Genomic DNA, 17710 nt, shown 5'->3' with positions numbered 1-17710 from the left:
AGACAAGACGCAGGTGCTTGTGCCCCTGAGCACTGTCCCAGGCCCTGTGGGCAGAGGCAAGGCCTTCCCAACCTGGTCAAGGTGGGATCATCTCAAGGGTGAAGCCCAGAGGGTCCTGCCTGCCTGGAGATGGCCCCTGGGGGCATACATGGGGCCCCATGCTTGCCTGCTCTCTGACCCACTGCCCCTCTGCAGGCCCACCGGGCTCAACCAGAGGGATGACGCTGTTTTTACAATAGGTTCAAGACCCTCAGGGAGGAGCCAGAGAAAGCACACACAAAAAAGGGCAGCGACTCGGGACACAGGCGCCTTCCTCACAACTCACAGCACCTCTGAGAGGCACACGGGGAAGCTTCTGGGCAAGCCTGGGTGAAGGGCCCACCCTAGTAAGCAGCAGAGCTGGCCTTCCCATCCCACCAGCCCACCCTGGCCACCTGGCACCCAATTAGCTCACAAAACCCGGGCTCCCTGAGCGTCTGGGAACAGATGCCTGGAGCGGGTGGTGGCCTTCCTGAGCCCCGCACAGCGCTTCCGTAGCTACAGTCAGGGCTGCATATGGCTCGGGGACGGAATCAAAGGGGCCGGGCCACCTCCGCGTGAAGCTGCTGGCACCGGCATCTGCCACAAGACGGGACATTCCACCTTCAGCGAGCGATCTGGAAAATGCAGCTCGGCGCCCATGGTGACCAGATTCATTTTAAAGGACCCCAGGGCCAGGCAGCTGCCTGGCCTCACAATTGTGTTCCAGAGATGATTGAGTTTCCTCGACCAGGCCCAGACCCTGCCCAGAGACGCAAGTCCCCAGAGCGGAGGGGTGGGAGGGAGGGGGAGCAGTCTGCCCAGCCCCACACCCCTGCAACCCCAGAGGAGTTTCTTTCTTTTTCCCTCTTTTTCTTTCTTTTTCTTTTCTTTCTTTCTTTCTTTCTTTTCTTTTCTTTCTTTCTTTCTTTCTTTCTTTCTTCCTTCCTTCCTTCCTTCCTTCCTTCCTTCCTTCCTTCCTTCCTTTCTTCCTTTCCTTCCTTCCTTCCTTCCTTCCTTCCTTCCTTCCTTCCTTCCTTCCTTCCCTCCCCTCCCCTCCCCTCCCCTCCCCTCCCCTTCCCTTTCCTTCCTTTCTTTCTTTACTGTGGTGACAAGATGCCCAACATGAAATCTGCCATTTTAAGTGTAGAGTTCAATGGCACTAAGCACACTAATATTGTTCAACCATCCCCACCATCCATCCCCAGAACGTTCTCATCCTCCCACACTGAAGCTCTCCCCATTAAACACGGTCTCCCCATTTCCCTCCCTCAGCCCCTGGCACCCCGCAGCCTACTTTCTGTCTCTGTGGATTTGACTGCTCTCGGGACCTCCTCACCCCTTGTGACTGCTTATTTCACCGAGCACCAAGTCCTCAAGCTTCATCCATGCTACGGCACATGTCAGAATTTCCTTCCTTTAAGCCTGAATAATATTCCATCGTATGGGGAGACCGCGATGGACACTTGGGTTGCTTCCACGTTTTGGCTGTTGTGAATGATGCTGCGATCGCCGCTTTCAATTATTTGGGGTGCAGACCCAGAGGTGGGATTGCCGGATCATACAGTGATTCTATGCTTAACTTTTTGAGGAGGTGCCAGACGGCTTTCCGCAGTGGCTATGCCACTTTGCATCCCCACCAGCAGTGTGCGAGGGTTTCAATCTCTCCACATCCCCGCCCACCAGAGAAGAGTTTCTTGAAGCTCACTCTGAGGTACGGGAGGAGCTGTGACTGGCCATGGAAAAGCTTTCCAAGCCCAGCCAGGTTTGGCAACCGGTGAGGATGTTTCTTCCCCGCAGGGCTCCTCAGAACTACTAAGATGCCGGTCAACTCAGGGACCAGACAAGGGACAAGGTAAGTGGAGCTGCTCCAAACTCTGCTCGCTTCAGACCTATCAGGACCTATCAGTCCCCATGCCACAGGACCACAGCGGAGAAAGTACAGAAACCCGGGGTCAGCATCGTTTGCAGAAATGTTTACAGCCATTCTATAGTGTTCTGACATCCTACGTGGGATTTTGTATTTGGCCAAAGTATCAGTTGCAACAGATTGGTAATAACAAGAAAGGGGGTCTTTTTTTCAGAGGGAGAGGTTGAGAACTACTGTTCTAGAAGATGCTGTTACAGAGATTTGGGCAGGGGTGGGGGAAGACAGAACTCCCCAGACCCCTCAGCATTCCCACAGTGCTGTGGTGCACTATTCTACCAGGCTGTCCATACTCTGTAAATAATTCCCCTGAATGTCATCGCTTCATGGAAAAGTTAGTGCTTCTAACTTGGGCCTCTCCTTGGGCTCAAGACATGGGCTGCAGGAGGAAATCCTAGAAGGACAGAAGCACAGCTTTGGAAGGAACCCTACAGACTCAAGCGCTTCCAAGAAGGAGAAAACTCTCCAGATTTCAGCCAAGTGGTGCCCGGGCCCTGCTTCCCTGCCCGGAGTGAAAAGCCTTTCCCGCACACTAAGCTGAACCCTCTCCGTGCACAGGGACTGCTCATGGCCGAATTCCTTGGGGCTGGCAGACCTTCCAGGCCAGGGAGAAGCTGGGGATGGACAAGAGGGACGGGCGAGCCCGAGTCCAGTGTCCCCGCGGAAGGATGTGCACACTGGCCTCCCATCGTGCCCTCCCCTGCCCTCCCTGCTGGGCACTCCAGCTCTGAGAATCTGAGCTCCTGCCTACCAGAGATATGTTGGGCTACCAGAGAGACCATGGCTGTCCGCAAAGGAAGTCAAAACAAAGACATTAGAGGGAAGAGGAAAAGCTTATTAATTTTTGGGCCCCATTCCAGATTTGACACCTGGCCCATTTCAGCATTTTCAGAACTGACAGATTCAGGCAGAAGGAGGGAAGGAAGGGGGACATCTTGTGCCCTAGAAATTTACTGCCCAGAGCCACCTACTAAGGCAGTGTTGATTTAGAATCACAGGACATTAATTAGCTTGGGAAGAGAATGGGAGGTCAGCACAATGCTGGATTCAGAGCCAGGCTCCAGAGCTGGATGGCTGGGGCCGAGTCCTCACTTGGCCACGTGCCTGCTGAGCAACCTTGAGTGAGTTACTTAACCTCCCCGAACCTCCAGGCCTTTACCCGAGAAACAGAGAGGATAGGGTGCTGACCTCCTGAGGCTAGTGGGAGGCTTAAGTGGGGAAAGACGATGGAATCCAGGATGCAATCCATGGCTGGCATGGAGTGAGAGCAGGTGAGGGGGGGCCATTAGAACTTGCATCCCTAGCCCCCGACCCTGGCTGGGAGTCCCCTCCACAACCCCATCCAGGCAGAGGGAGGGAGATAACAGAGGCCCATCCCAAGCCCCTCAGTGTCGCCAGGAGCAAACTTACCACACCTGGTTAGCAGACTGCAAGGGAAGCAGTGGAGAGGCCTGTAAGGGGAATTATTTCTGTACTGGGGGTCAAGGCCAAAGCCACAGGTCCTTACCAGGTCTAGGCCCAGTCTCCGCCAAGGCAAGGACCGCCTGCCCTCTGGGGTGCGGTGGGGAAAAGGGGGCTGGACGCAACGTGGGCCCTCTTCAGCCTCATGACTACCTTGCAGCCAGACCATGAAGCCTTCTCTTTAGACTCCCAAGTGTTCATTAAGCACCGCCTACTGACTCTCCAGTACCGAGTTATTAGGCAAGTGTTACAGTAGGTTTCGGCCATGGCCACCAGAGTGCCTGGAGTTCAAACTCAACGTTTGGGATCCCACAGCTATCTCAGGCCACCCTCCACCCAGAAGGGCACGGGACAGGAACACAACCTGCCAGCAGGGTAGTTTCAAGCGTCCCCCCCTCCGTGGCAGCCCCCACAGCCACCTGGGGGGCCATCTCCATTGTCACCTCCACCCCTAGGTAACTGCTCAGGTGCGAGGAGATGAGACACAGCAGGCAGGTGCAGGAGCTGCGCTGGCATAAAAGCTTCATGCCCCACGGGAGCCAACAGCTCTATGAATAATTCCATCAGCAAAGTGTCCAGGCTCCCCGCAAGGGATACAGCCAGCACAAGAGCCACTGTGCTCAGCAAAGCCCAAGCACGGGGGCCCATTCAGAGCCTTAGCCTGTCCAGATGCAATTTGCCAACCAGGGGACATTTTTCCATATGCAATGCTGCCCAGGGACAGAAGTGATATTCTGCTTTTATCTGTTCCCAGGGAAACAGCTAGAAAGTTAACCAGAGGTCAAATTCTCACATAGGAGAAAGGGTTTTGCTACTCATTGTCCACACCTATGACCTTTGGCTAACACCTTTCCATAGAAGTTAATGCACTTTATGACCGCCAGGATTTGCATTACCCGAGTGGGACATTAATGTCCCTTTTATCCCCTAACCAAGTAGACTCTGCTTATGGCCAATGAATTTTATAGCCCTCACAATATCTTTTGATCCTGGGGACCTAATGTAAATTTACATCGGGTAACATGAAATGTTTGTGTTTTACACACCCAAGACAGAGCAGTATTCTACCAGAAGCATCTTGCTCTGAATGAATGACGTGAAGAGTTATCCAGAGACATGATTTTATGAGATTTAGTTATGATGTGGGCCCATTTTTCTCTCTTTGAAACATATGGACAGTGTTAAAATGAAGGTTCATCATAAACAGGATTGAATATGCATGTACTCACTTGGCAGGTGGTAAGGGCCAGAAAAACTGCTAGTCACACATTCAACAAATATTTATTAGGCCCCTGATGCGTGAGACACAGGCTGGGAGACACAAAGAAAATAAAACAAGGTCCCTGCCATGAAGAGACTCAAATTAAATAGAGATTCAGAAAGACACATAAATAGGTAGATTCTAAGGAACCTGACCAAGGTATGTCCACAGAGCAATGAAAGCAAGGAAGAGAGAGGAATTAAATACCTGGTAGAGGGGCAATTTAGCTTGGATTTTGAGGAATGAATAGGAGTTCTCTACAAGAAAGAGCATCCTAATAAGCTGCAACAGCATGGCAAAAGAATGGAGGTGGGAAGGAGAATCAAAGGCAAGAAAAGGTTTGGTGATCTAGTGCACAGGGTGCAAGAAGAATCTAGAGGGGCGCCTGGGTGGCGCAGTCGGTTAAGCGTCCGACTTCAGCCAGGTCACGATCTCGCGGTCCGTGGGTTCGAGCCCCGCGTCAGGCTCTGGGCTGATGGCTCAGAGCCTGGAGCCTGTTTCCGATTCTGTGTCTCCCTCTCTCTCTGCCCCTCCCCCGTTCATGCTCTGTCTCTCTCTGTCCCAAAAATAAATAAACGTTGAAAAAAAAATTTAAAAAAAAAAAAAAAAAAAAAAGAAGAATCTAGAAAGGAGAGAAAGTCACCAGTGGTTCATTAGACAGGCAATATAGTTTAGGAATTAAGAAGACTGCCATTCAGGGCCTGCGTGACCCTGAGTTAGTTCATCTCCCTGTGCCTTAATTTACTCATCTGTAAAATGACAATAACCGTACCTACCTCCAATCATTCATTATTCATTCCTGAATAATTATTGAGCACCCACTTTTGCCAGGAATTGTTCCGGGCACTTGGGACACGTCATGATGAAACAAAGATTCTTGCCCCTTCTTGTAGCTCCCATTCTAGTAGGAAATAGTAGAAGAGAAAAAGGAAGAAGGGTAAGGCATAAGGTCACAGGGGTGACAGGGACAGATTATGCAAGGCCTGTATCCCTTTGCCCTGGTTGAAGCAGGAGTCATGGCAGGTGCTGAGCAGAGAGAAACAAGGGCTGACTTGGGTTCTCTCAGGATCTCTGTGGCTAAGAGTAGAGAGACCTTTATAAGGCCACAATTAAGAGAGAGCTGGTGGCCCGGGTGGGGGCCGTGCAGGGGTGGGGAGAGGTCCAACTCCGGGCGGATTCTGAAAGGTGAGCCACCAAGATTCACTGACGGAAAAGATGAGTGTGTGAGGGACAGAGAGCGGTCGAGGACATTCAGAGGACTAAATAAGTTAATACGTAAACAGCAGACAGGGCAGGGCAGGCATGTGGCCAAGCCCCCAGGACACGGCAGGAAAATATTCACGGGGTGCCTGCTTTGTGCCAGACTCTCTGCTACATGAAGCCCTGAAGAATTCGGACAGCTCCCGTCCGGAGGCGAAGGGCAGGCTTCTGAGCCAGCCGTGCTGGGCCCAGCTCCAAGTGCAGGCCTGGAGGGGTGAGACCAGAGGCCAGGCAGGCCAAGTCAATGGCCACGGGGACTCTCGAAGGTGGCCTTTCACAGGAAGGAGTCCACACATCGGGAACAGGAGGGGTCACAGGCCCAGCTGGAAGCTGTGTGGGCACAAGTGTTGGGCACGGTTCCCTGTGTGGCTGCGGTGGCGGCCGGGGCCTGAGGTCTGACACCTCTACCCTTCCTCTGCTCCCTGCTCCTCACCCTGGAGCCCAGCCCCAGCCTCAGCGGCCTGGCCTCAGATTCCAAAAGGGATAAAGGCCAGAAGAAGATGCTCTGACTCTGACCTTCATGACCTTCCCTGTGTGCCTACAGCCGGGCTCCCCTCATTCTCCAGGTAGGGCTGGTACTCACCTCCTGACTGGCCGCAGTGACTCGGCGGTTGTAGCAGGAGCCGTGATTTCCTCATCCACGAGCCCCACACAGCCTGGCTCCCACTACTAAATGACCTTAGAGGGCCACCTTTTCCACTCCTGGACTTCCTGAGTGTCCCAGACCCCGTCTCCTGGGCACAAGCTGATGTTTCCATGCCATCTGCTAAGAAGTTCAGAGTCGCTTTTTCATCATAAGGCTTGCAGGATCACACTGGTGTGAGAACTTGCCAGAAGCTGCAAGTTCATGAAAGGTCCCCATTCAACAGACAGGAAACAGAGGAGCAGAGAGAAGGACAGATTCTGCAAAGGGCTCGGTGGGCTGGAACCTGAGCTGGGCCCACCTGTCCCTCCAAACGGCTGGCCTCTCACTGGTCAAGCCCTTACATTTGGAAAAAGAATGTGGAGAACGTGCTTGTCACAGCCCTGAGCCCAGCTGTGTGACCATGGGCAACTCACTGTGCTTCTCAGAGGCACTCTTTCTCATCCCTACGCTGCAGACAATAAGGACCTACCGTGCAGGTGTGGTCAGAGTGAAAGACCATGTGCGTAAAATGCTCGGTGAATAGCTGACATTGATAATTATAGCAATTAACAAAATTATAGCAGTTATTTTTATTGATTTAGTATTGAAATCTATTGCAAACTTTGAAAAGCCAAAACTATTTAAAAAAATTTTTTTAATGTTTACTTTTTAAAGGAGAGAGAGACAGAGTGTGAGTGGGGGAGGGGCAGAGAGAGAGGGAGACACAGAATTGGAAGCAGGCTCTAGGCTCTGAGCCGTCAGCACAGAGCCCCACGCAGGGCTCGAACCCACAAACCGCGAGATCATGACCTGAGCCGAAGTCGGACGCCCAACCGACTGAGCCACCCAGGAGCCCCCAAAAAAGCCAAAACTATTTTAACTTGCGAAGATCTTAACTGAAATCCTGTTTCCAAACATTACCAAACCCTTTGAATGGCCCTACACGTGCCAAATAATTGGTTCCTGCTCCCTTCTCCCTTCCCACCTTCTCTCTCGCACCCTTGCCTTGCATACTCCAACCTCACTGACCTATTAAGTTCTCCAAACAAGAAAACTTATGCTCACCTCAGGGCCTTTGTACATGCTGTTCCTCTGCTTGGAACACCAGTCCCTTCACTTGATACCTGGCAATTCCTTCCCTCTCTTTCCTCAGGCTTCAGTGTAAATGCTACTTCTTCACCAAGGCCTTCCATGCTGGAAATTTCAGCCCCTCCCATCTCACTGAATTTTCTTCTTTTGGCACTTGGACAATTTCTGCTTTGTCTGAGAACTCCCCCTAAGAGTGTCTGTTCGTCTCTCTTTTTCTTTTTACCAGTAGAGCCCAGCCTGGTTCCTGACACAAGGTAGGCACACAGTTCAGAACACAGCATAAATCAATCAATCTGGGATAACAGTTGGCACTATTTGTTTCCACACATACTTCCACACACACATACACACAGTCAACATAGCACGGCATAGAGTCGAGTCCCAAGTTCTAGACTGCCTAGGTTCAAATTCCCCTTTTGCCCTAAAGAGCCCTGATTAACGTAAGTTTCCTGCCAAATTTTAAGGCTAGAATATTGTTTTGGTTTGCCAAGATCTCAGCATCACGATATTATACCATGACCGTATGCCGTCTGATGTGCACATGGTACAGATGATAACGGAATCTGACACATACTAACGGCTACGCAAATGTTAACTGTTGTTAGAACTGTGGTTATCACAGACACAGACCGTTCAGGCCCTCAGTATCTACTGAGTGTCCATGGGCCAGGTACTGCCATCACGGGGACACGGAGGTGGCAGCTCCCCTCCCAGGCCCCTCAGGGTGCGCTCGTGGTCTCCTGTGTGACAACTTAAACACCAGTGCAAGAGATGACGGAGCAATTGAGGCAGCGAGGCTGAGCTGGGCCAAGCTGCCGGGGACTGACGGTCGCGTGAGTGATTGCAGACCAGCGCAGGGGACAGCGGGGGAGATGGCGGAGGGATCGGGCAGGGGCGTCTCCAAGGAGGAGAGTCGGCAGGGGACTCACCTTCATCGACTCATGCACCCACTCTTTTCTCAAGCTTCTGTTGCTCCAGATACCAAGCAGAGGGGCTCTGGTGCCCAACAGCGGTTGGTGGTGACAGGGCAGACAGCAGAGGAGTGGCACCAGGGGTTTGGATCCTGCACTTGACCCTGGCCAGCCACGCATTCTCAGATCTCGTCCGTGACGTGCGGATGGAATCCTTTGCCAAGGATTACACGTGTTGCGCAGGACACCAGGTACAGAGATGCAGCATCACCACCCTCTCCACCAGTGTAGACACCCCACTCTGCCCTGCAGTGAGGTCATGAGGGCCGGCAGATTGGGTCATGACTCTCGACATAGTCTCCTAGTCTGCGGAGGTGAGGACCCTGTGGTCTCTCCTGTGGGGCTGACTCCAGACCACCCTCCTGGCCATTCCATCATCACACCTGCCACCTGCCTGTTCCCCACAGGTCACCGCCCTGCCCAGAGACCTCCATGCCTTGCCTCTCCCAACTGCCTTCCCGCCTGGCTCAGGAACGTGGGGATCTCACCTGTGGGTTACGACTCTCGTTACTAGCCGTGCTTGAGGCAGCCTCCCACCAGAAGGGCTGAGGCCACGGGGAGGAGGAGCGGCACAGTGGGGTGAGCCCGCTCCCAAACAGAGAGGATGGGCTGCGGGCAGGCCGCAAGGGGCGACCAGCGGAAAACACCCAATGCCTGCGTCCTCAGACCCGAGCTTTTCCCCCCAGCCAGCTGGGCACCCGGCCCATTTTCTTGGCCTCTCCGGGCCTCAGTTTCCCCCCCTCTATCAGGCAACGGTGGTGGGACTGAGGGGCTTGTGCACAACTCTCAGCCCGATCTGACTGTCTGGGATAGCAAACATTTTATGCCCCTGCTTTAATATCCTGCAAGAAAATCACAGCTGACAAAGCATGCCGGCCAAATGACTTTTTAAGAACCAGTACGGTGCCCTAACTGTACCATAAAGTAGAAATCAAAGTCAAATGATTTATGACAAAAATAATACAGGTTTTAGGAGGTCAGCACACCATGTGCCTAATATGACCCTGCTGTGGGACAAAGTAAAGAAGCAATCACATCTACGCGTGGCCGCTGCAGAGACCGTCAGGAACGGGCAGGTGTCCAATGGGGGCTCCCACGCCATTCAGGGCGTTGCCAAGGCGATGTGATTTTCCGAAATCAGGAACAGCTCCCAGTCAAGATCAAAACAAAAGAAAGTACAACTTCTCACAGTTTGGAGACCAGCTGTGCTCCTGGGAAAGTCGGCACTTAGGCGGAAACCAGGTGGTAGTCTCTGGGGATCAAGGGCAGATTTTTCCCTTCGTGAAGGTCTGACGGAACCTTCCAAAGTCATGAGGCATACAGGATAATTCTCTACTCTGGGGACTGCCCCACGCATTACTGTATGCCCAGCATGTCCACCCCCATGAATGTCGGTCACCCCCATCCCCTGGACAGGCAAACAGGCCTGCCAGCACCCCCGCGATGGGGGCCACCTGGCCCCTGTAGCAGGAGTCGGGTAACGGAGGCTGACGGCCACCCAAAGGCTGCTGCTCTCCCCAGAGCCCTGGGAACAGGAAGGTGAGGGGTGAAGGCAGAGGCAGGGAGACCGGTGAGGAGGCTGCGAGAATAACTCAGGCGACAAATAAAGGGGTCCTGATTGCAAGTAGTGCTGGGCAACAAGGAACCACGGGGAAGGTGCAGGGGGCTCGGGGGGACGTTAAGGACCCATAACCCAGTGGTGAGAGAGAGAGGGGGACCCGACGACTCCCTGGGGCTGGCCTGGATGAGTGGGTGGGTGAGGCAGTTACCCCGAGGAAGGTGCAGATCTGGGAAGCGGATGCCTGGCCGTGCCTAGTGCAGCCTGCGTGCAGGTATCCGGCAGAGGGGCCCCAGACTCAGGAGACCCACAGCCCCACGCCCCCACCGGGCGCCCAGCCCATTGCGAATATGCATAAAATATCACTACTCTCCTGACCCCTGCACACTGCACCACCGAGTAACCCTGTTCCCACGTTCCACCCTGGGGAACCTCAGCACCTGCCCCGCCCGCCAGCCCCCTCTCGCCATTTGCCGTGAGGATCTGCACCCGTGTCACCACCATCAGCCACGGGCAGGAGACCAGCCAGCCCCCGAGGGACAGGGCTTCCAGAAGGGTACATGGAGGGTACTCAGCTCAGTTTCTCTCCCGCTCGCTTCCAGCCAGAGCCCTAATCCCAAATGCAGGACTGAGACGAAGCCAGAGTCCCTGGAGCCACGAGGAGGACTTTGTTCATAGGCATCAAAGCCACCCTGCTTGGCCCCAGCTCTCAGAGCCACATTTCTGGGTCTAATTACCCACAACTAAGGCTGCCCTGCCAGGGCCCTGGGGTGGGGGAGACGGAAGGCGAGAATTCCTGGGGCGAGGTACAAGAACAGGGTTCCCAAAGGGCAGAGGGGAGCAGGCCTCTGGGACATTAGAGCCCAGTACAGCGGTTCCTAAAATAATTCCACAATTACTGTATGAGCCGCCCGACAATCCTACTTCTGGGTATTTATTTACCTGACTGAATCGAAAGCAGGGACTTGAAGAGAGATTTGTCCATCCACGTCCACGGCAGTGCTGTTCACAAGAGCCAAGACTGGGGGCAACCTAGGTGTCCATCGACGGACGGATAAACAAAATGTGGTCTATTCGTGCGGTGGAATATTATTACTCAGCCCTTAAAAAAAGGAAGGAAATTCCGACGCGTGCTATAATATGGATGAACCTCGTGGACACTGTACTCAGTGAAAGAAGCCAGTCCCAACAGGACAAACACTGGATGATTCCACTTGTGGGAGACACCTGGAGTTGTCAAACTCACAGAGACAGAAAGCAGGACGGTGGTCCCTGGGACTGGTGCGGGGGAGGGGGGTGGGTTCGTGTTTAGGGGGGGACAGAGCTTCGGTTTGGGAAGATGGAAAGGTTCTGCAGATGGATGGTGGGGACAGCTGTACAACAATAGGAGTATACATAAAGCCCCTGAACTGGACACTTCAAAATGGCTACAATGGCCCAGCCTCTCCCCTGTCCCAGCCCCACACTGTCACCCCCTCCCCACAAAAGCTTCCTTCCTTCCTTCCACTTTCCTGACTTTTCTCTCAGGCCGTCAGTAAAATCCTCAACAGATTAGCCCAGAGTAGCCTGTTGTCTTATTTTCCAGTTCTTGTCTTAAAGAATCTTTAAAAAAAAAAAAAAAAAAAAAAGCCAAGAGGCACTCAACTCCCCAGGGAAGAGCGTGGGCTCCGGGGCCTACCCCTGGAGTTCAAATCCCAGCTCTGCTGCTTACAAGCTATGTGGCCTTGGGCAGGGCACTTGACCTCTCTGTGCCTCCCCTGCAAACTGGGAGTAATTCTAGTACCTAGCAACCCATACAGGGTGGCCGGGAGGGTTAAATGAGGTGAGATGTGCACAGCGTTCAGAACAGAGGCTGGCACCGGGTGAGTGCGATTTAAGGGTCTGCTGTTATTATTACTGACAACGTGAAACAGACGCTCTCCGAATGTTACTTCTGGGATCTTCAAAAAACACAAGCTTCCTCTAGCTCTTGAATACTGGGTTTACCTTAATATTACACTTCAGAATTTGGCACAGATTGTGTGTGTGTGCCTGTGTGTGTCCCTGTGTCTATGTGTCCCCGTGCCTGTCTACAGGTGCACATATTTGCATGTGGTCTTTCTACAACCATGTTGGCAGGTGTCTTCCCAGGGAGGATGTGTCTGCCACAAGCCTGCTACCAGCAGGACAGAATTGAGACACCACACCCCACCCACCCCCCGTGCCCTTTTACATGGAGCCTGCCTTCCCTCCCAGGCCCCACGTCCTGCCCTGTATGCTGTGCTCGCCCACCACACACACATGCACACGCACTCACACGCACGCACAGAGGCAGAGTACTGTCACCTCAACATGGCAGGCACCATCAGGCCCTACCTTTGCTTGTGCTGTTCCTTAATGAGAACCCTTTTCTCAGTCCCCCGGAAGATCCTGACTCCCTCTCCCAGAACCACCTCCAGAGGCCCCACGGGCTACCCAGCCCTGCTCTGCCCACACCTTCCTGGCTCCGGGGCACTTCCTACACGTCCCTCCTCTGAGAATCTTCCCCACAGCCCCTCCTCCCAGGGTAGGTACCCCTCCATCCTCCACACTGTCCATCCCGCAGTGCTGTGGGGCTCCTGGAGAGACGCTGTGCTCCGGGTGGGGTGCGGGTGCCCCAGCCATGGACCGGGAGAGTTGTCCCTGCCTCTCCTGAATGGTCACAACCTCACGTGCCCTCTGCACCACGGGCCCTCCCCGCCCACCCGTGCACCTGGAGCGTAGCTCCACAAGAAGGGACCCAAGACCACAGCTAAAGCTGCTCGTGGGTGTACCTCTCCGAGAGGAAGCCCACACACTTTCTCTTCCCTCCAGGAGTCCGTCCCCATCCTCCCTTCCGGGCAGCACACTGCATTTCCTCTAAATCGACGTCTCCCCTCCCTTGGTATCTTGTCCTATTGCTGGTGACACTAATTTATTCCTGCAGCTGGACTGGAGGGATTACTGCGGCGCCCCCAAACCATCCCTTCCAGGGGCTGGTCTGGCTGGGATAAAAAAGAAAAAAAACAAAAACAAAAACTCCCGGGCAAGTTGTGTCTCAGCAATGACAAGAGGTGGGGCAAAATGACCCAGCGGGTGCCCAATACCCAAGCCACACATGCAAAATCCGCTTTTCCTTCCTTCCCTTCCCCTGCACGCACCTCACAACTCTTGTTGTGCTTGATTAAAAACAGAAAATATTAGTGTTCCTTAATTCTTTCCCGGCATTTACAACTAATGAGAAATGTATCCTATTATTTCCAGTGCTTGCAGTTTCTCACCCCATGAAAGCTAATAAATCTCTCGCGTGCTTTCCCCGACCATTGCACACAGTGTTTATTTTGAAATGTGATTTGAGTTTGCCAGCAGTCAGCTACAAAATGTGGATTATTGCTGAGGCGCTGGGAAAAGACAGGAGCGGAAGGGGCTCCGTGTGTGGATTGGGGGCTCTGGGGCCAGGCTCTGGGGAGCCGATGAGGTGTATAGCCTCTGTGTATGTGTGTGCATTTGATTTTTCAGGGCTAAGACCCCCCCGGGTTCTTCTGTGGGATCTGAGAGCCAGAGAAGGATTCAGAGGGCTCCCCCCGTTAGAAGTAGGGCTGGGCTGCCCCTCTGCCTCAAGTATGGGGGAGGGGGTCTGGTGGGTGGCTTGGCTGGCGCTCCCTCCCACCCCCCGACCCTGACCTGGCTTTCCAAGGAGGCTCCAGGGCCCAACACCTGCATCCTGCTGTGGCCTCAGAGTGATGCACCTGTCTCCAGTGGATGCCACGGTTATGCGATCTGCCTCATTTACAGGTGCTGGTCCTGAGAGGACCTTAAGGTGCCTGCCTCCGGTGGCTCAGAAGTGGGGAGAGCCCAGATCCATCCCAAACATCCCTGCTCACAGTGGGGTCTGTGCATCCCACACCACCCCAACAGCAAAATCCCCGGATGAGACGGTCCCAGAGGACTCTCTCTGGGTACACACCCCCTGCTCCTGGGCCTGTATCTCCAGGGTCAACCAGTATTCCAAGTTGGTCATGGGGTGATAGGGGCTGGTCGCTGCACCAGATGGGGGTGTGAAAATACGAGGAGGAGGGGATCCCGTCTAAAAGTGCCCTTCTGAGGAGGGAGGCTGTGCTGCCCACTGTAGCTGAGGCCAGCACCTCTCCTAAGGCTTGGAGTCTGCTGGTCTCTGCCTGCAGACATTAATCCAGGACCCCAAACGGCCTGTGCAGCCAAGGACCAAGCTCCCTGTGCTGCTGGCAAATGTCTGAGCAAGTTATTCTTATGTCTGTAAAATGTCTTCAGTCCCTGCTGCTACGAGCTGAATGTAGAGTGCTTGTTACTTGAAGGCATGTGGCAGTAACCTCGAGAGAGAGGCAGGGAGGGGGCTGTGTACAACCAAGGACAACCCTGGTGGCTCTTGTCTTTACATCCTGTTCTCACACTGCCTCTCCATCCTCTGAAGCAACTGGCACATCTGAGGACATCTGAGACAGCGAGCTGGGGCAGAAGGAGCAGGGGCTTCACAGGCAGAAAGTCACTGCTGTCACTAGCCTGACCCCATGAACTCAGGAATGACCCCCTGAACTCAGGACTGACCCCATGAACTCAGGGCTGACCCCATGAACTCAGGACTGACTCCCTGAACTCAGGACTGACTCCCTGAACTCAGGACTGACCTCCTGAACTCAGGACTGACCCCCTGAACTCAGGGCTGATCCCATGAACTCAGGAATGACTCCCTGAACTCAGGACTGATCTCCTGAACTCAGGAAACTCCTAGAAGCTTCTGCCTAACTGTCAATCTTACCTTTTAGAGACTAACGAACTGCTGGGACAGAAAAAGAAACATTTGAGGAAGACGCCTGTGCAGATGAATCAGAAAGTGCCAGAAAGTGCCTCAACCTCATTATAATGTTAAAATCCCCCTCTGAATATTCATCCTAAGCCCTAATGAAAGGAGTCTGCTTTCCCTAGTCTGGGGAGTCATGGGCTTGGGAAATTATCCCCTGTGATCTCCTTATTTGTACCAATAAAGTGACCTCATAAGGCAACTCTACCTGCTGCAGTCTCTTGTCTGCAGAGACCCACTCTGGTCCCGTAACACCACCTTCTAGATGGGGGCCCTCAGCAGGAGACACAATTTCTTTATGCCTTTGCTTCCCGCCAGGTGAGGCGAACGGGTCTCCCCTCCAAGGACCTGGTGAGGGTAGTCGTGACCATGCATGGAGAGCCCCGCACCGGGCTGGGCACTGCCGACATTCTCTAACTGCGGTTCTGTCGCTCCAGCTGCAGAGTTCAAGGGAGAGAGACCTCACGGCAAGTTCACAGCCAGAGAGCTGGGACATAAGCCCTCCAGAGGGGCCGGCTTGGTTTAGCAGATGAGTCCAGATCTGCAGCAGGGGGCCACAAAAGCTGATGTCTCAGGCACCCCGGCCCCCAGGGCTGTATCCTTCACAGTCTGGCCAGGCTGGACTGGAACCCCTCTGACAACCCCTATCACCCAGCTTTCTAAATGAAACTGGCCACCCTGTCTGCTCAGCTGACATTTCCAGGAGCTGGGCCCCCCGCCGAGGGTGGGGCCCAAGTCTGCCCTGCTTTCACTCATGGGGAAACTATGGTTCCAGGTGGTTTAGGGGTACCCCAAACTTTTCCTCCCACCTCACATCACCCGGGAGGTCTGGAGAGATTTCGGAAAAGAAGAAAGCTAGTGTCCTGTGTGTTTATTAATTCACTCCACCCTCACATCAGCCCTATGTGGTGGATCCCACCTTTACCCCTATTTGTCGGACGAGGAAACCAAAGTCATAGCATGGGTGGTGCCAGGATTGGTACCCAGGCCAACTGGCTCCAGACTCAGGTTCTAAATAACCACATCACGCTTCCTCTGGAGAAGAGCTTGGTGGAGAAAGCGGAGGAGAGGGAAGCTAGGCCTCCTGAGGCCCAGGCAAATACCTTCCAAGCCTCCACTCCTCTGTGCTGTGGACATGCAGCCCTGCTTGCACACACTCCAGTGACGGGAGGCTCACTAGCTTACAAAGGCTCTCACCCCATCTTCAGGCACTTTCAAATTGCAGAACCTTCTCCCATTAAGCCCCCTGGCAACCCACCCTCTCAAGGCAAGGACAGATCTTTTCCCTCTGCCCGTGACCGGCCCGCAAAGATGCAAACCCATGAAGGGCCCCACTCCATGCCTGGCCTGGGCTGGGAGTGGGGATACAGTGGAAGGGGTAGAGTTGCTGCCCTCAGCCCCCCCGGGCTGGCTCTCTGTAACTGGTGCCTCTGGCCTCTGCCAGAAGCAGCCCATGCTGTCCCCCACCCCCACCGGCTCGGCCTTGAATATCCTGGGGGCCTTGTGAGACGCTGTGTTGTAGACGCGACAAAAATGCTCCCCAACCAGGTTTTGAGGGTTGATCTGCTTGTCCAAGGCTAAGGGCCTGGTCTGGAGGGCCCTGGGTTGGCCAGAAGCTGCCCCATGCCTTGCTAACCACTCGTGATGCTCCTGCCCAAGCAAGAACTTCCAAATGGTGGAGGGATGTTCCACTGTGCTACCCTAGATCCTGGGTCCAGGGGTGGGGCCGCCTTAGAGGAGGCCTCCCCCCTGTCCCTGTCCCTGTCCCAGAGCATGTCTGCTGTCCTCTGCTTTATATATCCTGGTTTCACACATTTGGAGGGAGGGTTCTGCTGATAAAAATTTTTAAATATAAAAGTCTGGAAACCACTTCCATGAAAGATCCATCTGTATGGGGCAGGACAGTGCTGAGTCAAGGGTAAGCCAGAACAGTCAATAGGCTAACAGCGACTGCCCCATGGAGGGTGGCATCAGCACCCCTCACCCTCCTGTGGCTCTGGCCAGGCCCCCCATCTACAAACAACTGAGTACCGCTGGCCTCCCTCACAGAGTCAGGACTCAGGGACCAAATGCAAAACATTCCCCATTCTGAATTTTTCCTCCAACAGTCTTTGTTTACCCCTTTGGTCATCGGCCACCAATCATCTCCGAGTGAGTGCACCCAGATGACAAAATCATCCACCGAAAAACAAACATTAGGGCTCGCTCTGGAACAGCTTCAGGGCCTGGCCCACCCTAGACACGGTGTCGGACTGCATGCACAGAGTCTTCTGTGGCATGATGGAAAAGGAGAGGCTTTCAAATTAGCAGAACTGCATTTGGGCCGCAGTCTTGCCCTTGGAGGTGTGTGTGCTTGGGAAAGTTGTTTAGCTCTGGGTCAGTTTCATCATCTGTAAAATGGGGTTGGTACCTACCGGAAAGTACTCTGGAAATCAGATCACAGACAGTACCTCCTTTGGTTTCTGAGCAGATGTTTCTAACCCCAGCTCAGCTTAGTTTTAAGAGGAGGTGGGGAGATCAACACCGGCCCCCAGAGTCAGAGGCAGCCCTGCCGTAGCTTGGCAAGCTCCCAAACGCTTCCTTAGTCACTCCCAGACCTGCCATGAGGAGCACCGACCTGTGGCTCTGCCACTCATATCCTGGTGCATCTGGGGCACCCCTGAGCTGAGAGTCCATATGCAGACGGGACAACCGTGGTTTGCAACC

The sequence above is a fragment of the Lynx canadensis genome, chromosome A2, assembly GCF_007474595.2.
Source record: "Lynx canadensis isolate LIC74 chromosome A2, mLynCan4.pri.v2, whole genome shotgun sequence".
Taxonomy (NCBI): Eukaryota; Metazoa; Chordata; class Mammalia; order Carnivora; family Felidae; genus Lynx; species Lynx canadensis.
This window is presented reverse-complemented; position numbering follows the sequence as displayed.